The following is a 22,244-nucleotide window of genomic DNA, read 5'->3' on the forward strand; positions in this document are numbered from 1 at the left end:
ATCCATTAATACTTTCTTTTTATTAATGATTGGGAATACTTATATTCCGCCCGTTCCAACGAATAAGGCGCACGCGTGTTCCTAGATTTCTGTTTCACCAAGAATTAGTCAAAGTATACGAGAACTATTTGATGAAAAGTTGATATCATTAGAAAGTGTTTTTTCAATGCAAATCCAACTATATCAATTTTGTATAACGTAATTGAGATACTGTTATCGAAACTTTGGTCAAAGATTTGTCTTGGAAAGCACGTGTGCCTTATTCATAGGAGCGTAGAGAGTAGATATATTATTTAATAATGGTACTTGACTACTTTTTGAGCATGTGTTGACTATTTTAGTTTACTCAAAAGCATCTGATACTGTATTTGTTTAAGCAGCTCCCTTTATTTTGCAGGGCCTGTAGTGACTACAAAACAAGCAAGGGGACACAAACTATTCAAATATGCAGTTGTATCATGAGAATTGTTTTGGGCATCATTAGTTAGCATGTACGATGATCTATTTTCTTCTTTTTGAAGTGTGTTATATCTGCTTATCATCACAAACGTAAAATTCCTCAGGATGTGTTTTCACTCCATTTGCTGGCGCTTGCGAACCCTAGAGAATGTGTTATTCCCTTTTCGCTAGCTCATATGCATGTCCTCTTCTATATCTGATTCAACCTTGGCTGAGGAGTGTTCATTTTAATTTCATATACTCTCTCCGTCCGTAAAAAGATGTCTGAACTTTAGACAAATTTGTCCGTAAAAAGATGTCTGAACTTTAGACAAATTTAGATGTATCTAGATACTAAAATAAGTGTAGATACATCTAAATTTTAATAAAGTTGAGACATCCTTTTATAGACAGAGGGAGTATATGGGAAATTCTTACTTCACATTTTTACCTTGGAAATATATAGCGCATGGGCAGGATATGACTTTTTTCTTTTGTCTTGCATTCTATTTCTGGGAGTGTTAAGTATTTACTTTCCCCGTAGTAAATTCATCTGGCTTCTGATAGCATTTTGCTGATAATTGATAATCCGCCGACCTTTGGTGTGCACCACATAATCATTAGCCAGGGGGAGGGCTGATATATTCATCACTAATACTCCCTCCGCCGATCCATCTTTAGGAAAGATCAACGCGCTGTCCTTGGAAGACACGCCTTGTAGTACTATGTTTCTCAAAAAAAGGGAAAGAACCGTTTTAGAATGAAGACTGGATTAACTAAAATGACAACCTTCATTAAACTTCTCCCACGTCTGACATAGCTCCCTATAGTTGACAGTAGCGAGGACAAGAAAATACTGAAAGAACTCTACTGGACAAGGTAGATCACGAGGCACATTCTTTGCTTAAATTGCCATTTACGTGCTCCAGTGCTGCTATAGTATACGAAAGTAAAGTTGTAAAGGGCATTCACTTTGGTGCACATGAGCTCCAGTGCTCCCAGTTTTTAAAAATATTTAAAAATCAGAAATTTTTGTTTCAAAGAATCGTCACATTTATTTTTTTGAATAAATACACATGTTCTAAATACTTGTGTGAAGTTTCGGTAAAAATTGCATTGTATTTTTTTTTTGAGAAACACAGTACAAACGCAGGCGCTCATATACACGCGCATACACTCACCCCTATGAACGCACACACGCACACCCTACCCCTATGAGCACCTCCAGAAGACTAGCCGGTGGATTGGATCTTGAAATTGACGAAGTCACCACAAGCGCCTCGCTGTCGACGGGAACGTCACCTCCCACTGAATGAATATTCCGCCTTTATGAGACACACAGATGTCAAACCTGGGATTTGAACTCTGGTGGGCTGGGGGTACAACCACCCTCCTACACCCAACCTCAGGTTGGTTCTCAAAATTGCATTGTATTTTAAGCTACATGAAAAAACAAATATGTGGCTACGAATAGGAGTAGATATTTGTCAGAAATTTGTCTTTTTATATACCTCGAAACACAACATATTTTTCTTCAAAATTCATACCCTACCTTCGCAATGTTTATATGTATGTGTGTATTTAATTTCATTTTTTTTAATCTAAAAATATGATTTTTAAAAACCAGGAACACTGATACTCATGTGCCAAACACACTTTTCGATTCACTTTTCTTTTAAATGCAAGGAAAGTGAAAGTAGCACTTAGTTCTGCAAATGCGTTAAGCAACTACGATGTACTCACTTCATTCCAATGAGTAAGGCATTTTCGTTTTTCGTAATTTTTAATCAAAAGATATTCTAAATATATAAAATTGTTAGTATACAATTAGCAATATAGAAAGTGTTTTTTAATACGAATCCAACAATACTAATTACGTACATTATAATTAAAAAATTGTTTAACTTTTTTGGTCAAAGCCCATCTTAAAATACGAGTGCGTCTTGCTCATTAAAATCGAAGGTAGTATCATGTTCACCGCTTTTCTGATTTTCATATCAAATTGATTCAACTTGGCCTCTTTCAATATCACCTAATTACAGGTAGTTCTAATTCTAAATTCCAGTCTCCCTATGCAAGTATGCAGCCTCATACTCTGATGTCTATGCGACCCCACCAATGGATTCAGACTTTGATACGGTTTACCTAAACAATGCTGAAGCTAAATGCAATGGCGTGTTGAATTACATATTCTGCTCGCCCATATATATTGTGCAGTGTCACCGCAACCAATCACTGAGTTTTTCTTTGACAATTAATATATATTTAGAGTAGGAAATATTACAAGATAGAGATAAATGAGCCGTCTCCAGCCATTGCATAATGAAGTCGAAAAGAAACAAGTAAATTTTAGAGGTCTTCGAATTGTTTCGTTTTCAATCTTTTACGTTTTCTGAAGGTAGGTGAAGCAAAATAACATACTAGATACCAAACCACATACATGTAAATACCAACGACTTAATTTTTTTTAATTTAACCCATAATGTTAAGGCTACGTGCACGAACGCAACCATTAAAATACACAATCAACATCGAACATCACTATTATGGCAAGGAAAAGCAATTAAACAGCCTGGCCAACGTCGCTACCAAATCCCTGACATAATATATTGAAAATACTACTTTTATTAAAAACTCTACGGTTATATTGGGTTACTCAACTCTCGAGAAGCCAGCCACGCCGGCAGAGGAGGAAAAAATGACCTAGAACAGGTAGAGGTGCAAGCAGCGATGGGTTTCTTAGTAGGAGGCGGCTAGGCTTAAGAGCGACATAACTAATCACCAATTAAGTTTGAAAGTAATTTCAAGTTGTGTAGTTGCATTCAAAGTTTAATACGAGCAAGTACAATAAGTCCTAGTCAGCTGGCTATAAGGATTAAAATAGTATATTATTGCTTAGTTGGAGGAGAGAGAGGAGGAGAGAGAAGGAGAGTGGGCTCTTATGCAAGAGCCAACTCTAGCACGTGTTCCTAGACACTTTGTGAGAGTGAAAGGTGGGCATACATTGATAAAGTACTACATTCTTATAGCTCACTATTGTATATGTTGACACTAAGTTGGCTATAGATAACATAGCACTTCGCTTATAGCCAGCAGCTAGCTACACTATTGAAATTGCTCTACAAGGGTATCTCCTTCAACAATTAATTCCTCACTAATTTCTCGTCTGGGGTAACTAGCTAGCTGTGCCCATCTCGAAAAGGGGTCATGCGTATATATCATCATCGAAGAACAAGTGCAAAACAAGAAGAAAACATATGATTGTGGTGACAATATATAGACCATTATTGATGAATATATTCTAATTATTAAGAACCAGCTATAACTGGAGTAAGCAATCCACGATCATAGTTTGTTCCTCATCATCTAGAGGCCCACCTTTCTTGCATTCTGCGATGAGAAACGCAGCAACGAATCCAGGGCCGAGAGCAACAGACTCCCATATAAACATCATGTAAATGGGGATCGCCTCGTCTCTTAGCGCCATGTACATGCCAGCGCAAAAGAGGAAGACGGCGCCGACAGTGACGAGGAAGATGAGGATCGACCTGGTATGCTCCCGTGGCTCTGCCGCCACGGCCACGGCGTCGTCCTCATCGCCGCTACCATGATTGGCGGTACTGTATCTCGCGAAGAAATCCCTTGTCTTTTCTACCCACAGCAAATACATGGGCCGTCGCGGTAGGGCAGGCTCCGCCATGGCGACGTTCTCTATGTCGGCCATACCCTGCAGCAGCTAGCTTTGGTCTTCCGCGTGATGAACAGCGAGCGCGCTAGCAAAATCTAGGTTTCCTGAAAATTAAGAGAACCAGAAGACAAACGTGCTCGCAAAATCTAGGTTTCCTGAAAATTAATAACTACTAATTAAGAATCCGTATGCACGTGCGCCCGATCTTCAGTTATAGTAGGAGTACTAATAGTTAAGTATCCGTATGACTTACGTCTGATCTCCAGTTATAATTCGTTTTTTTTAAGCAGATCCAGTTATAATTAGTTGAGGATCCGTAATTATCTCGATCAGTCGGCCAGGCAACGTGTACATTTACGTACCGGAAAGTCCAAATGTAGCCCGAGAGCTACATGGCTCTCTTTTCTTTACAAAATTCCAATTAATATTTTGAAGTTTCAAAAAATTCTGTAAAAAAGTTATTGGTGTAGGTAATGTCTACTACTGTACAAAATCTCAGGATAAAATACATTATATTCGAGGCTACAAAAAAATGATAAATTCTGACAAATTTTGGAGGTTTCAAAATCTGTACTGTTCAATTATTTAGATCCACGGATTTGTGAATTTTACACAGCCCAAAATACTCAGTCTTTCGTATTGCTTTATTTTCACAGTGGTAGAGTACACCATCATCTATCTCAAGAACTTTGTTCATATTTTTTTGAAACGATGAAATGCCATTTTTGAAATTTAAAAAGCAGGCTACATGTAGCTCGAGCTACAAAATGCCACATTCCGTATGTACCACATGGTCTAAGTGGTTGTTTGGATTGAGAGTTTTGTAGCTAGGGAGAACCAACCTGTGATTGGGTGGTTCAGAGAGCAGATAGCACCCCCAGCCCATCGAGTTTAAATTTTAGATTTGATATTTTGGTGTCTCATTAAAAGGTGGAATATTCTTCAATGGGAGACGACGTTCCCGTCGACAGCGAGACGTCCGTGGTGATTTTCGTCAATCTCAAGACCTGTTGAATCAGTTTTCTTGGACTCAGTCTTTCGGAGGTGCTCATAGGGGTAGGGTGTGCGTGCGGCTCATAGGAGTGAGTGTATGAGCGTCTGCGTCTGTACTGAGTTTCACAAAAAAAAGTTTTGTCGCTAGGTTTTAGCAAAATTCGTTTGGGGAACAACTTTCAAAAACCCAGTATTATTAATTGTTCTGTTGAGAAAATATACTCGCTCCATCCTATGAAACATGTCTTGAACTTGTCTAAATTTAAAAAGTAGCGTTAGTTTCTAGATCAGCAACAGCCGCTGCAGCACGAGGCGGCGCTCCGTGAGCGTGCCTTGGCGGAGCAAGGACGTAGACGGCGGGGGCTCGGGGGAGCCCGGACCGGCAGCGGTAACACCAACAATACCCCTCCCACCCCGTGGGTGGAGAGGGAGAAGAAGAGGGAGGCCCGGTGGGCTCTTGAGGCGGCGGCTCCGCCCCTCCCCCCTTCCAACCCGGAGCTCGGTAGGGGCCGGGCTTCGGAGACCTCGGCGGGCGAGAATCCCGTGGTGCAGGGTCGTCCTGCGGCGAGCTCGGGGCCGAGCCTCGCCAATGCCACGGAGGGGGAAGCGACCCCTGCCTCCAACATGGAGTGCTTCAAGTGCGGAAGAATGGGACACTTCCAAGCTAGTTGCACCTTCCCGCCGGTGTGCCTTCTCTGCGGGGTGGAGGGGCACAACTCGAACGCATGCTTGTCCAAGGGAAAGCAGTCGGAGCTGCGCATTCTCGGCCAGGCGGTGTCGGGGGAGAGCTTCTTCTACCTTGACTTTGACGAAGACGAAGACGAGGATGAGGAGGTGACCAATGGGGCGGTCATCTCCTTCCGGCAGGTGGCGTTCCCTTCGAGTGAGCTCAGACGGGAGCTGCATCACCTGGTGGAGGCCGACTGGGATTGGCAAGTCCAGGAGGTGGGCCGCAATGAGTTCGCCGTGCTGTTCCCATCGCGCGAGTCGCTATAGTTCAGCACCAGCGGCCGCCTCTTCCTGCTGCTCAGCGGGACGGTGGCCAACATCAGGCTCGCGAACACCGACCCGGCTCGGTGGAGCTCCTTCAGGAGGTGTGGGTCAAGCTCACCGGGGTCCCCAAGCGGATGCGCGGGGCCAACCGCCTCGCTCGCCGGGATGAGGATGTTGGGCTAGCCGATGGAGGTGGATGAGGGCTCGCTCCGCCGCCGTCGGCCCATTCGGATGCGCATTGCTCGTCGCAACCCGGACAAGCTCAAGGGAGTGGTTCAGCTGTTCCACAAGAAGCATGGTTTTAGCATTGGCATCCATGTTGAGACGCAGGCCGGCCCGTCCGGGTCGGCTCCACCTCCCTCCCCGCCGCAGCCTCCGCACCCTCGGGATGAGGATGACGATGACGTGGATGATCTCTCCCCCTCACGCAAGGAGTGGGAGGATCGAGAGGACCGTGCCCTTACGCACGAGGAGGGCAGCCCTGCGGTCATGGGGGACCCGAGCGGCTCGCGTGGCCAGGCCACCTCTCCGGGAGCCTCCAAGCGTTCCCGTGACCAGCCGGGAGATCTCGAGGCCGACAAGGCTACCGTGCAGCCCACTCTGGAGGAGCCGCTGGGGGCTGGCCTGGACCAGTATGGCAGCAACTTGCACCGCTCCACCTGGCCGACCCCCCTGGCGATGCTGGAGCAGGCACGCGCGAGATTGACGGTGGTGGAGGCGCCGGTCGGGAGGGTCCCGAGCCGGTTCAGCCGGCCTCGCCACCCATCGATTCCTCCACCCTCATCACCGCGGACTCGGATGACACCTCTCCGGTGGGCTTTCCGTCCAAGGACTTGGGTGGGGCGGAGTCGCTCGTGTCGATTGGGGTCCTCGACAGCGATGAGTTCATGAGGGATGCGTCGGAGCTGGATGAGGCGACTGTGGCGCAGTCGGATGGGTCGGGGGCCGGCATCCCGAGGAGGAGGCGCACGAGGACGGTCCCGGCGGAGCCTTCACGCAAGATTGCTCGCCTCACTGGGCCGGGCGCGTCAACCTCGGTCCTTCAGCGAGTGCAGGAGAGGACGGCGACCAAGAACCTCGACCCGACAGGTAAACTCGATGACTTCGCTATTCTTCCTAAGGTTTTCGATTCGCACTTACTACAAGTTACACACGACTCATGCCTTGCTTTTACTTGTGAGTCGCACTCGCCCCAGGAAGCCCTCTCCCTAATCAGGGCTAAGGAGGAGGCGCAAGCAGCGCTCGCCCTTGCGGTGTTCCGCAAGGAGGTGGAGGCGGCACGCTTCGTGACCCTCGCCCCGACGTAGTCTGTGGTAGACTACATCGACGGACAGGGAGTCAGAGTCCACTTTGGTGGATATCCCTGTGATGGCTGCGTCTCAACCCAACTTGGGATGCTCCAAGGCCGTGTTGGCTTCCCGCCGCGGGCGGAGGAAGGAAGCCCGTGCGTGATGTGGGCCGGCTTCTACAACATCCGTGGGTTCGGTCGGCCGGGACGACGGACACAGATTAAGGAGTTTATTTCCCGAGAGAGACTTGATTTTGTGGGCTTGCAAGAAACCATCAAGGCCTCTTTCACCCCTGCAGAGCTTCTCAGCTTGGACCCGCAAGGCAGATATTCCTGGAAATTCCACCCCTGCACAAGGACGCTCGGGAGGCATGCTCCTTGGGGTTAATGAGGACACGTTCGAGGTCTTGGAGTGGCATTGGGGTGCCTTCTTTATCCGGGCAGATGTTCTGCAGCTGGATAACACTTCTCGGTGGTTGATCTTCGTGGTCTATGGCCCTGCGGATCATCGCAGATCCCCAGATTTCTTGGAGGAGCTCGCGGCGGTAGTGATCGCATGTCCCTTTCCGCTGGTGGTGGTGGTGGTGGGGGGGGGGGGGACTTTAAACTGATTAGGGGATCAGAGGACAAAAATAATGACAACATTGACTGGCCATGGGTCCAGAGGTTCAATGATTTCATTGCGTCACTCGCTCTACGGGAGATTCGCAGGACGGGGGTGAGGTACACGTGGACCAACAGACAGCTCTCCCCCGTCCACTGTGTCTTAGATAGGGTGTTGGTGTCCCCCGAGTGGGAAGGCCTATTCCCCTTGTGTTCCCTTTTGGCGGATACCATTATAGGGTCGGATCACTCCCCTCTTGTCCTTAGCTCCGGGGAGGAGCTAGGCAAAAGGAGCTCTCGTTTCTTCTTCCAAAAGGGTTGGCTGGAGAAGCCGGATTTCCACGACTTCGTGGCGCACCGATGGCGGGGGCTGTTGAGAGATGCTGCCCAGTGCCAGGACCCGGTTGAGTTTTGGCATCGAGTTGCCGCGGGCCTTAGACAGTTCCTGAGAGGCTGGGGAGCCAATCTCGGGAAGGAGGATCGGGACCTCAAGGCCAACATCTTGGCGCAGATCCGGGATCTTGATGGTGTGGCGGACCATGCGGGCCTAGATGATGAAGGTTGGGCGCTACGCTACCACCTTGAGGGCCAACTCCTCCACCTCTCTAGGATGGAGGAAGAGTAATGGTGGCAGTGTAGCAGGGCCAATTGGCTCATCCAGGGGGATGCGAACACGGCCTTCTTCCATGCGTTCGCCAATGGCCGACGGAGAAAGTGTGCTATTTCTAGCCTCGCCAGTGATTCGGGGATCATTACCAGTGAGAGGGAGTTGCAGGCACACATTTATGACTTCTATAGAGGTCTTATGGGGGCGCAGGGTGAGCCGAGCCTCCTGATGCTTTCCCCCTCCATCTGGCATGTCGTTCGGCGGGTGTCAGATGGCGAAAACGACAGCCTTATTCTCACCTTCCCTAGGGAGGAGATGGACATGGTTTTGGCAAGTATGAAGACGGATACAAAGCCGGGGCCGGACGGGTTCCCAGTGTTCTTCTTCAACGAGTTCTGGCAATTGGCTAAGCCTCTCATTCTGGCAACCGCTAACGGTTTTGCTCTGGGAGAGTAGACATTGCCAGACTCAATATGGGGGTCCTATCACTCTTTCCCAAGGTCCCTGGGGCGAATGATATTAGACAGTTCAGGCCTATTGTGCTTATAAACGTGATTTTCAAGTTTGTTGCCAAATCTTACGCGATTAGGTTATCTCCGATTGCTAATAGGACGATTAGCCTGACCCAATCGGCTTTTATCCGGGGTCGGCATATCCAGGAAGGGGTCATGGCTTTGCAGGAGATCATTCATGAGACCAACTCCAAGAAACTTCGAGGAGTTTTCTTGAAATTAGACTTTGAAAAGGCGTATGACCGGGTGAATTGGGCCTTCTTGCGGGAAGTTCTTCTCCGCAAAGGCTTTGAACCAGGGTGGGTTCACAAAGCGTTAGGTCTGGTCTCGGGGGCCATACGGCGATCACGATTAACGGGGAAGTAGGGAACTTCTTTTGTAATGGACGCGGGGTGCGTCAGGGAGACCCGTTGTCCCCCCTCCTCTTTGACTTTGTGGTGGAAGCCCTTGCTTCTATCCATGACAAGGCCAGAGAGGCGGGTCACATAACTCGGGTTAATCCCACACCCGATACACGGGGGGTGTCTCACTTGCGATACGCGAGACGATACCATCATCATGTTCCAGCCGGATGACCCGGCCATCGCCAACCTCAAATACATACTTCTCTGCTTCGAGAATATGTCGGGCCTCAGGATTAACTTCCATAAGAGTGAGGTGATTCTGCTGGGCGGGGATGTGGCTGAGGGGACCAGGATTGCCAACATGCTTAAATGCAAAAGAGGCTTCGCACAGATTAATAAAGTTGTGTAAAATGTGTTGCAGCACACGGGCATATTTCAACACGGAGGATGTTCATCACGCACATGCTGGCAATTTGTTTTTGTTAAAATTCACTTTTTTAAAGAGCGAAAGTACACTTTGAATCATGTAGGAAGTTCAATTTAAACATGCCCGAAACTTTTATACCGCGATGGGAAGTTCACTAATAGATATCGGGAAGTTCACTTTCATATTCGAGCAGCTCACACACTTGTGGGCTGAAATCATACACATAGAAACTATCCGTACGAGTACCGATTGCGTAAATCGAACAACTCCACGTACAATTAGCACTAATATAACTCTATTAATACTCTAACATACCGCAATGCCACACCTAATCAATCTAGATGAGCCAATTTCGAAATGTTCTCGTGTCGGCGTTATTTTTACTTTTATGTATTTATAAAATTAAACTAAAATTATTTAGAATTTGGAAAAACATTCAAGATGAAAAAGATGCGCCTAATCAATATCTTTTGAATGCAATATCATTTGGTACATTCCGACAAGTGGTTCGGAAATAATCCACAAAAAACAGTTCGAAAAACCGAGAAGCTCGAAAAGAGCAAACACGAATTTTCAAATCCGCTCTTAAACTGTAAAGAATTTAGAAAAGTGTTCTTCATGAGAAAGGTGCGCCTATTTATCATATTTCCAACGGCATATTATACGCATCAATCTGATAAACGGTTTGAAAACTAGAAGCCCAAAACTGCACGAAAAGAGATAAATCCGCGAAAACATTGTTTTGTATATTTAAAATTAGTTTTAAACAATACAGAATTTTGGAAAACAATGAACACAAAAAGGTTGTGAAATTTCCGTAAGAATCCAACGGTATATTGTATCCATCAATCCGATAAGCTGTACGAAAATCAACATGAAAATAGTGTCCGCATGGACATGCAATTCTGGTATTCCGTCGAGAAGTTCACTTGGAAACATCTAGAATTTCACAAGTGGTTCCAGAGAAGTTCAGATGCGACGAAAGTTCGCTATATTTTTTGAAGTTCACTTCAAACTAGACTCAAGTTTTGGAAGTTCGCCCTGTACAATATTGAAGTCCATCGGGAAGTTCAGATTCAGGGAAGAAGAAGTTCAGATCCATGTACCGGGAAGTTCAGAAAGGGTTCGAGAATAGCAGACCTAGTCATGCATTGTGTAGCTTCATGGATGTAATATCACCGAGTGGGTCCAAAGTATCTTTCCATCACGCGGATGAACGAATCCCAATCTTGACACATACGCATCCACATACCCCTTTGGAATTCCTGAGCAACACCTTTATGATCACCATGTTACTGTGTGACGGTTGATGTAGTCAAGGCAGCCTCCGGTGATAGTGATTAGATATGATCTCAATGGTCTAAGGAGTCCACTATGCTTGTATTTTCCGCCTTGACTCTCTAATCTTTTGCTTCTCGTAGGTTACTAGCTTTCATAATTGTCGCAACAATGAACTTTGTGACTTGATCGTGTTGCAATACTTCTATTGGTTATGTCCATCATATCATTCATCTTCTGGAGTTGCTCTTCCCAGTGTCCTTTCACCCAGGTGCGTGGATAATTATTTAATTGACTTTTGTCACTTCAAAATATCATATTTATATCCAATACGACAACTCAAAATGATATGTTCATCAATACCTTCATAATTTTAAATCATGTGGAAACATGCATAAAAGGTCCAAGCGAGCGCCGTAATATACTAAAATCCTATCTAACTCATGTAAAACATAAAGTAAATATGCTTCAAAATTGCGCGGGGGAGAGGAAGACTCGGTTGTGGATGCTGCGGTGGCGGGCGCACGGTGGGGCGTCGGCGCGGGACGTCGGCGTTGATGTGTGTCTAAGAGATTGTTGACGGCGGCCTCAAGGGTGCAGATGTATTGCCTCGTCCTCCCAATGGCACCGGCGAGGAAGATGGAGCGAAGGTGCAGGGCCCAAATCTAGGTCCTTCTTGGGCCCGATCTGGGTTTTGGGTTGGATTGTTGTGTGGCTGTCTACTTGGAGTGGCCTGACGGCCTTGCACAGCGCGACGACGACTTGAATCCTGCTGGAGTGCTGGTTGTGTCCTGTTGTTTTCCACTATTTTGGCTAGTGGTGGAGACGGTTGTGTTTCTCCTTGACAGTGTGGAGAGTTGGTGGATCACCAGGCTATGGTTGCGATGACAAACTGCTTTGGCGGTGGCGGTGTGGACGACGGGATCAACTACCCCAATCAAGCGGGTAGTGTGGGCGGTGTGCGGCAATACAGATGGAAATCTGGCCCACCTTGCTGGTGTCGGCGGCGATGGCGCCAGTGGACGTCGATCCCCTACTTGGAGGCACCGTTGGGGTGTGCCAGCCGGCACTTCACTTCTGCCACATTGGTTTGGTGGTGTCTCCAGGAGAAAGCCTAGGTTTGGAGTGGAATGGGCGCAATGGCGACATCTTGATCTCGCCCTTTTGTTGGGAGCATTGCGTTTGGAAACACATCATGTTGTTTCCCGTTGCGCTCCTCCGGTGCTTGTCTTTGTCCAAGGTTGATCTTCCGGGCACTATGTACAACGTCGTCGGAGAGTCCAAGACGGCGCCTTTCTCGGGGCCGGCCAAATCCCGCCATCTTCTCCTTTGATGGCGCGTCGACAAGAAGAGTTCGCCTGCATGTGTTCATCTTCAGAGGTAACCGGTGTGGATCGAGACGTGGCTTTTATGATCAACTTAGGATATGTTCTTTTATGTCGAAGTTGTAAATTCGGTGTTGACTGTCTTTGGACTAGCTCATTGTGGAGTTTATAATGTGCTCGTTGTTGGCAGCGAGTCGTAATTGTTTTGTTCTGAAATTTCTGCCATTTATAAAACATGGTACACATTTGTTCGTACTTCCTCGGAAAAAAATCATAACACGCTACGTGGATAGTTGTGCCTTCGGTCAAGGCTTGGTAAACAAGTAGTACGATTATTGCAACTGGTTAGAAAAACGAAGCGACCGCCTCACTCGTCATACCCGTGGTTTAGTCTTCGGAACGAGAGAAAGTAGAGTACTAGAAAAAAAAACTTTGGCCACGGCAAAAATAAGGACGGTGGACATCTTCTCATAACCCTTCGCAAGCGAGAGGAAGATCGTAAAATTAAAAAAAAAATCTGACATGTACGTACGTCCCTATAGTGGCTCGTATGACTCGCGTTGTTTTGTATGAGGGTACCGTTCGTCGATGGGCTGGCGGATCGAGCGGCCACAATATCACTGGCGATGGCGGAGATGCTGGCGCGGGTAGTACCCTTAATTAGCCCGGCGTAGTGATTCGGTCGTCCGGCGGTGTTGTCGTCGAATCCCAGCAGATGCGTACCCATCGAGTCGATTTCAAAACCACGCATGCACGACGTGGGGCGTAGTTAGGCAACTGGGATGATTACCTGATCACATGACCATTTTTTTTACGCGGCGTTACATAGGCTAGATATGGGTTTTGGCGGGTCTAAGAGCATCTCCAGTCGCGTCCCCCAAACCGTCCCCCAAACCGCGCCGGATCGAGCGTTTGGGGGACGTGTTTCGTTCGTGCCGCGTTTGGGGGACGTCGCTCCCCAGCCGCGTCCCCCAAACGCCGCCCCCAAACATTTAAAATAATTTTTCTGGCATTTTTATTTCAATTTCCACAAACTAATACATAATTTGGAACGTGGTTTACACGAAAACACAGTTTGGAACATGGTTTTCCACAAACTAATACATAGTTTGAACCATGGTGGACACAAATATAAAATATTGCAAAGAAACTAAACCTAACTAGGCCGTGCATCGAAGGTTTCGTGTGTTCGCTGCTAAGAAAGAACACTCGAGGGCACACCCAGTCACCTAAACTGGAAAATCCAGCGGGAGGATGGTGCTGACAAGGGATTAACTTATCAATGCCTATGGATTATAGGCTAGGGTTTAGTTAGAAGTAGAGGGCAAGTAGATCTCGAAGGTTTCAGCCGAAAAGTACTCGACGAATATGAAAACTAGGGTTTGCAGACAATGATTCGATGATCTTCTCGTCCCTCGACCCCCCTTTATATAGGTGGAGCCGAGGGATTCGTGCTATACAAGGATTACAGAGTCCGGGACGGTTTCTAACTCATCCCGCCAAATTTACAAATAACACTTCCTATTACAACTCTATCTTTTCCTTAAATACATCTTGGGCTGTCGAGTCTTCTTATTCTTCGGGTAGTGGGCCTTCAATAAACCCCGGGTACTATATTAGGCAGGCCCATTCGGGATGCCTATGTCAGTAGCCCCCGAGATTTTGCTTGAATCGCAGAATCAGGGAAAATCTCCACTGTCTATTTTTATTCGAAAGCTTTTAACTTTTATACCTTTTCTCATAGAATTCTATATTGTACAGGGATATTGGTAGTTGGGGCTAGTTCATCTGACGGATCAGGTACTAGTTAACTGCTCTAGTGGCAATCCGCAAAAACCTACTTCAAAATCACGTCCCTGGACATGATTTCGGGATACTGGTGTAAACTTCGACGAGCGCCGCTTAAGGTCTTACCATTCTGTCGAGTCCCGGTTAAATTTATCGAGTACCTAACGCGTCCGTTAGGATTTTTCTTCGTATCCGTTGATACGGATAAAAGTAGCAGAGCGCAGTCTTCGGCGATGCCACGCCCGGCGAGAATAGGTCCGGGGTCTTACCTTCGCAATTTTGCGGCATTCAGAAATTGATCGCAACTTCGGCGTTTGAGAATATATTGTCGAGTGCTTTTCCGGCTGTTGGAATGGCACATTTTATTGAGTCAAATATGACTTATATTGCTTTCCCGATGGGAGTATATGGAGAGTTAATGGTAACTCGAAATATTCTCTCTTGCTTGATCTATTTTTCCTTTGTTAATTTCATCGGGCACGCGAACAGCGTTCCCGATGGGAGTAGCCCCCGAGGCTACAGCCAAGAACTTGTGCTTGGTTGTAGGCTCAACATTTTAGTCCACCTTGTCACTATATTGCCATTATCTCCTGATATTCTTTCCTCCTTCTTCTTCTATCTTTCTTTCTTGTCTCTTCTTCTTTTTTTTTTTTTTTTTTTTTTTTTTTTTTATCGGATGCGCGAACAGCGCTCCTAATGGGAGTAGCCCCCGAGGCTACAGCCAAGAACTTGTGCTTGACTGTAGACTCAACATTTTCTATATTTGCCATTGTCGAAATTTTTCTTTTTTCAAAGTAGCCCCCGAGCATTTGGGCAAAAACTTGTTTCTGACCAAAGGCTCCCGATGCATTCAAATAACTTATCCTGTCGCCATTCTCCTTTCTCTTGTCGACATATTTTCCCTTGTCAAATTTTCTTCAACTCTGTCACTGGTCGATATTTTTCTGCTTTGTGGGTCCATCGTTCCCACTATGTTGACACGTCGTGCAAGTGGGGGACACACGTCCTCCGCTTTTTCTGGTGCTCGTGCGGTAACGCCTATCCCAGTAAAAATACTTTTTTGCCCTTGTAATCAGAAAATCAATTCGCACCACACGATTTCCTCATCCAACGGTACACTGCTTCACCCAATTCTTATATAAACCTGTCTTCAACCTCCGTTCATCCCCTCGCTTGCGCCGCTCACCTGTTCCTCTTCGCAAATCTTCCTCTGCGCCCAATCTTCGCCGATTTCTCGTTCTCGCATACATTGCTCAATCCGCTGCCGTGGATGCCACCGCGTGCGCGTTTGACCCGCCACAGCACTCCAGAGTCCGCGATGGCCGCTGAAAATCCTGAGTGGGAGAGATCCAAAATCTCCAACCAAGACGCCAACCTGATGAAAAGGCTTGGCCTGATGAAGAAGGAAGGCGCCATCCGCTTTCCCAGTGAAGAAAGCTACCCCAAGCCTCCCATGGAGTATCGGGTTAGTTTTGTTGATCATCTTATCCGTGGCCTTTCTCCCCCAATCCATGATTTCCTCCGCGGTCTCCTCTTTGTTTACGGGATTCAGTTGCACCAGCTGACTCCCAATTCGATCCTCCATATTTCTATTTTCATCACTCTTTGTGAATGCTTCCTTGGAGTCGCTCCCAATTGGGCTCTTTGGAAGCGCATTTTCTGCCTTCGCCGCAATGGCGCGCACCACGCCACCTACAACATAGGTGGTGTAGTTATCTGTGTCCGAACCGATGTCGAGTATTTCGACGTCAAATTTCCCGACTCCGTCCAAGGATGGCGCAAGAGGTGGCTCTATATACACGAAGAAAGCGCCAACTCCGTGGAACACAACATAGTTCCCTTCGACGGAAACGCGAAGATTGAACGTCGCCACTCCTGGGACGCCGAAGCTTCCGAAGAAGAGAAGAAAGCGACAGAAGCTCTTATGTCTCGTATTCATCAGCTCCAAAATACTCGAGGCAAAGAGTTATCTGGTGTCCAAATCACAGCCTATTTTCTTAGAATTAGAGTGCAGCCTCTTCGAGGCTCGCAAAAATCCTCTTTGGACGTACTCCGGTGCCAATGACGCCAATAGGCTCTCCAATGATCTTTCCGTGAAGGACTTGGAGAAGCTTATTCGAAGAATTACCTCTCCGAGTAAGAAGGATCCTATTCCTTCCTCCCGTCGCGTGGCACCCTACAACTCCACCAATCCTCTTCCCGAGGTATTTTGTCTTCTCGAATTTTTATCTTGTTCTGAATTTTCCCTGCATCTCATTGTATTTAACATCTCGCTATTTTTCCTTTGTCACTATTTTTATAGGGTCACCCTACTATGGCTTCCCTTCCTCCTCTTCCTGAGGATGGGGAAGTCGAAGAAATGGGTATAGTTGCCGAAGATGCTCAAGGCTCTTCCCTTCCTGAAAGTGAAGTCGCTGGTTCTCACAAATCTGCAGCTTCCCATGAGAGAGAGGTTGAGTCTGAAGCTAGTGAATCGACTGAATCCCTTCCTCCTGTCGTTTCTCCGAAGAACAAAAGGAAGAGGACTGAAGTCGAGGATTCTGGCATGTCTAAGGCTGAAGAAGTTGGTCCTTCGATCCGAAGGCAGCTTATGATCCTTATTTTGAGTCCCTCATCAGCTCGTAAGTCAATTTTATCTCTCCTCCTCTCTTTGATGTACCCGAAAGATTTAACTCTGTCTTGCTTTTTGTACTTGTCGATTTTTGTTTACTAGTGATGAGGAAGAAGTGCCAGCCTATCGACGTCGCTCCTCGGACCGGCACGTCACGTATCGTGCTTGTTTCAGACACGTTAGTTGAAGGAGATGAAACATCGCCTCCTCAACAAAACGTCGTCACTACTACTCCACCGTCAAGCCCCCTTGTCCCTTCGCCAAAAAGGGCAAGGGTTGAAATGACCATTGAGCCTCCTCCTCAATTGGGCAGCTCTTCGACGCAGCTCTTGGATGATGTAAGTTTGTCGAGATCTATATTTCCTCTATGTTGCTTTTGTGGATCCTTTCTTTTTGTAATACCGAAGTTTTTCCCCTTCTTTTTCTTCCTCCTTGACAGCCTATGATCAAGGATCTTATTCGCATCGGGTCCCAATTTATTGGGTACCGCGAGTATGCCGACGAGGGCCGAAGGTAACGTCTTTTATACTTGCTGTTTCCCTTGGTTTTTTATTCCTGCTGCTTGTCGCTATTTTTGATCTTTCTTCTCTTTCTTTCCCTTCCTCAACAGAAAAACTTGCAGAGGCTAATAAACGTGCCGAGACACTTGCTCGAAAACTCGAGCAAAGTGAAACGGCTCGTAAGAAAGCTGAGCTTGCCGCTAGCGAAGCCAGAGCTGAGGCTGATGATGCCAAGGCAAAGGCTGCTAGTGTCGAAGAATTGCAGCAAAAGCTTAAGGATGCTGAATCTGCCTTGCATGAGCAAAAATCTGCACAGGTTGCACGAGAACAAGGGATCATCAAGCGTTTGAATTCGCAAAGTCGACGCACGCTGAGTAATATCACTTGTCCCTTCTATTTTGCTTGTACTTCTTGTTTCTTGGTTCTTGACTAATGTTCTTTCTTGTGTGGCAGCCCAAACCAACCAAGATTTTGACCTGGAAAAGTCTGTCAATGACCCTCTTCTTGACGCACTTTCTCTTCTAGAGTCCCATGGACGCGAGATTCGTGAAGGCGTGGCCAATGCCAGTGGGGCTTTGTCGGCGTTGTTCCCCTACTTCTTCCCGAAGAAAGAGGAACCTTCGACTTTCCTTGACCTCGCCAAGTTGTTCAATACATCGGAAGATCTTGGGTTGAAGCTGCGCCATGAGAACATGAAGGTAGCCGTTGAAAATACTGTTGCTCTGGTTGCTGACAGTCAGCAGACTCTCGACTGGACGAAGGTTGGCGACGCCGATCTGATAGAACAGTCGAGGTGGAAGTCACTGATGAAGGCGGCCAAGCCCAATACGAAGAAAATCTTGGCGTATCTCGGGATCCAGCCAGCATCGACTCCTAGTTCGTCAAGGCCGGAGGTCTAGTTGCATGCCTCTGTTTTTCTTTTGCTTCTTTTGCTCTTGTCGCCAAAGTAGTCATTTGGCGACACGTACTTTCTTAATTCCACTGTAGTGCCCTTGTAATTATTCCCAAGAGATTAATGAAGAATTCTATCTTTGCCTGTTTTTTTGATGTTGTTCTGTTTAAATTTCAGTTGATATTTGATAACTATACTCCAATTCCTACTCCTTCCAATGCTTCGCCTTCTTCCCGCGCGGAGAGAACTGTTACTGATACTGCACCTGTCGATGATACCTTGTCGCAAGAATTGAATGATCTTCGACAACAACTTCAGTATGCGAAAAAGCAAACACTTGTGATGATGGAACAGTCTCGTAAATCATCTGAAGCCGAAAAGGTTGCCCTTCGAGCAAGTCCACGAGGCTATGGCTGCTAAGGAGATTGCTGTTTCTGAAGCTGAAAAAGCGGTTACTCGAGAAAATTTCATGCTCGAGTTAATGAATGAAGCCAGTGCAGATATGTCGGGTATGTTTGTCTCGTCTTGTGATATCTTTGATCTTCATGCTATTGTTTCCTAAAGGTTGTCCCTTCGTTGTGTTGATAGGTGCCTTTATTGATGCTGCTGCTGAGGAAGAGAGGGTAAACGCTAGGACAAACCTCCTTGTCAATCTTTCCTTGGACCATGGTTCTTTGTTTTGGGCCACTCCGGAGAGGACCCGCCAAATCGTCAGATTTCAGGATCGTACCTCTCAAACCCGTGATTTCCTTCACTTCTGTACCAAAACCTTATCTATGGTTTACAACTCCATGTTTCCTCGGAATGTCCCACCAAAAACTCTTCCTGAATTGATGGAAAGATTCAAAGATGCTCGCAGTATCCACGATTTTGTCAAAGCACAACTGGTAGCTGGCGCCAGATTTGCTCTTATCATGCTCCAGATCTGTCACTCGAAGCTTGACCTTGCCCAAGTTGTCGAGAGGGTTCATCAAAAGGTGAAACGCCGGAGAGTTGGTGTTGATAGGATTAACACGAAGGTTACACCTATAGCCGAAGAAATGATTGAGGACCTTCTTCGGATGGATGCCGACTTTTTGCCGATGGCCATTATGCCGACTTTCTTGGTGCTGCTCCCGAGGAGAACAGAGTTACTCTTGACGACATACCGAATCAAGACTAGTTATTTGCTTCTTGTAGAAATTTCTTCTTTGTAGTCCATGACCATATTGTAAAGCATCCATTGTATTTCTATGTTTGCCTAGCCCCCGAGTGTTTTGGTGACTTTTTCTATATTTGTATATTTGCGAGGTTGTGGACCAAGGCATTTATATATTGAAGGCAAGTATGAGCCCCCGAGCTTTTATTGAGTACTATTTTGTATTTTCATTGACTTACGAGGTATTTGAATACCAAGGCAAGATTGTTTCTTCTTTTATCGATGAACTATATTGAAATTCGTCGGAGCGATGACTTTGGTCGCGTTGACAAAGAAGAAGGTGATATAGCCACTATCTTTATTATATTGCAGCACCGCGAGCCCGCCTCATTAAAAACCTTCTCCGGCCCCACTCGGTGCCCCGAAAAAGGAAAAGAGTGCGTCTGAAAACTCGCGGGCGTTTCAGTACATTGAAGTTTTACAAGGACTATATTTCGACTCTAGGCGTAGAACCGCCTGAGTTGCGCCACGTTCCAGGGGTTTGGCTCCTCCACCCCTGTCTTCTTGTCTTTTATCCTGTATGCTCCTCCTCCGATTACTTCCGTGACGATGTAAGGGCCGAGCCACGGTGACTCGAGTTTTTCATGACTTTTTTGCGTGAGCCGAAGAACTAGGTCGCCCACCTGAAAAGATCTTGGCCGCAAACGTCGACTGTGGTAATTCTTCAAGTCCTGTTGATATTTGGTTACTCGAGACAATACTTCATCTCGAGCTTCATCAAGTGCGTCCACATCATCTTCTAATGCTTTTCTCGATGTTTCTTCGTCATACTCCGCGACACGTGGAGAGTTGTGCTCTATCTCGATTGGTAGTACTGCTTCTGCTCCATGTACCGGAAAAACGGAGTTTCTTGTGTCGCTGTATTTGGAGTTGTTCGGATGCTCCACAACACACTTGGTAGTTCCTCAGGCCAAGTATGTCGAGCTTTTTCTAGTGGTCCTAACAAGCGCTTCTTGATGCCATTGCAGATGATGCCATTGGCTTTCTCGACTTGCCCATTGGTTTGAGGATGTGCAACCGATGCAAAGTTCAGCTTGATACCCACCTCTTCGCAATAGTCTTTGAATTCATTGGACGTGAAGTTACCGCCGTTGTACCGTGACGATGCTTGTGGGGCACTCCAAACCCGAAGACGAGGTCTTTTATGAATTTTACTGCGGATGCTCCGTCCGGTGAATTTATCGGCTTCGCTTCTATCCACTTTGTGAATTTGTCGACAGCTACTAGCATGTATTCCTTTCCTCCGGGCGACGATTTGTGTAACTTGCCAACCATGTCGAGTCCCCATTGTGCAAAGGGCCATGACAAAGGTATTGGTGCTAGCTCTGCTGCTGGAGAGTGAGGTTTTGCGGCAAACCTTTGACACGCGTCGCAAGTTCGTACTATGTCCTTAGCGTCCTCTATTGCTTGTCAACCAGTAGAATCCTGCCCGAAAAACCTTGGCTGCGATAGCTCGACTACTTGCGTGGTGGCCACATATTCCTTCATGTACGTCCTTTAGAATTATTCTTCCTTCTTCGGGTGTAACGCACCTTTGCAAGACGCCTGAAATACTTCGCTTATATAATTCTCCCTTAACCACCGTGAAAGCTTTGGAGCGTCGGATTACTCGCCTTGCCTCAACTGGATCATCTGGTATTTCTTTCCTGAGGATATATAATATGTATGGCTGCATCCATGGTATCTGTATTACCAGGACCAGGTCTTGCTCTTCTTCTTCTTCCTCTTGCTTCTCCTTGATAGCCCCCGAGGGTTTTTTCTCCTTCTTTTTTGATTTTGTTGTCTCAGTGGACCTCTCTGTTATCTCCTCCCAAAATACACCTGGGGGGACTGCAAGGCACTGCGACCCGATGTTTGCAAGAACGTCGGCTTCGTCGTTGCTCAATCTGCTAATATGATTTACTTCGCATCCATCGAACAATTTCTCGAGCTCATTGTACACCTCCTTGTATGCCATCATGCTATCATTGATCTGCGTCACATTGGTTCATGACTTGCTGAGCTACCAACTGTGAGTCGCCAAAGATTTTTAGTCGAGTTGCTCCGCAGGCTTTCGCCATCTTCATCCCGTGTATGAGAGCCTCATATTCCGCTTCATTGTTAGATGCGTTAGGGAACGTCATCCGAAGAATGTACTTCAACTTGTCGCCTTCAGGTGATATGAGTACTACTCCTGCTCCAGCCCCTTCAAGCCTCTTGGACCCATCGAAGTTCATAGTCCAGGTTCTCGATAAATCTGGGGGTCCTGTATTTTGCAACTCCATCCACTCTGCGATGAAGTCCGGTAGTATTTGCGACTTTATTGCTTTCCTTTTCTCATACGTGATGTCCCGAGGGGAAAGTTCTATTCCCCAAAGGGAGACACGACCCGTAGCTTCTGGGTTATTCAGTATATTTGACAAAGGAGCTTCATTGACCACTATGATCGGGTGTGCCGAAAAATAGTGGCGCAATTTTCGTGCTGTCGTGAACACTCCATATGCTAGCTTTTGGTACTGAGGGTACCTCTGTTTCGAGGGCGACAAGACTTCGCTTACGAAGTATACTGGTCGCTGCACTCCATGGATTTTTCCTTCTTCTTCTCTTTCGACAACTAACACCGTGCTAACTACTTGGGGAGTAGCTGCAATATATAGCAGGAGAGGTTCCTTTTCCTTTGGAGCTACCGGGATTGGTGGTGTCGAGATTTTTCGCTTCAGATCCTCGAAAGCTCTATCGGCTTCTTCGTTCCACTGGAATTTATCTCCTTGTTTTATCAG

Source organism: Lolium rigidum, chromosome 3, assembly GCF_022539505.1.
Source record: "Lolium rigidum isolate FL_2022 chromosome 3, APGP_CSIRO_Lrig_0.1, whole genome shotgun sequence".
NCBI lineage: Eukaryota > Viridiplantae > Streptophyta > Magnoliopsida > Poales > Poaceae > Lolium > Lolium rigidum.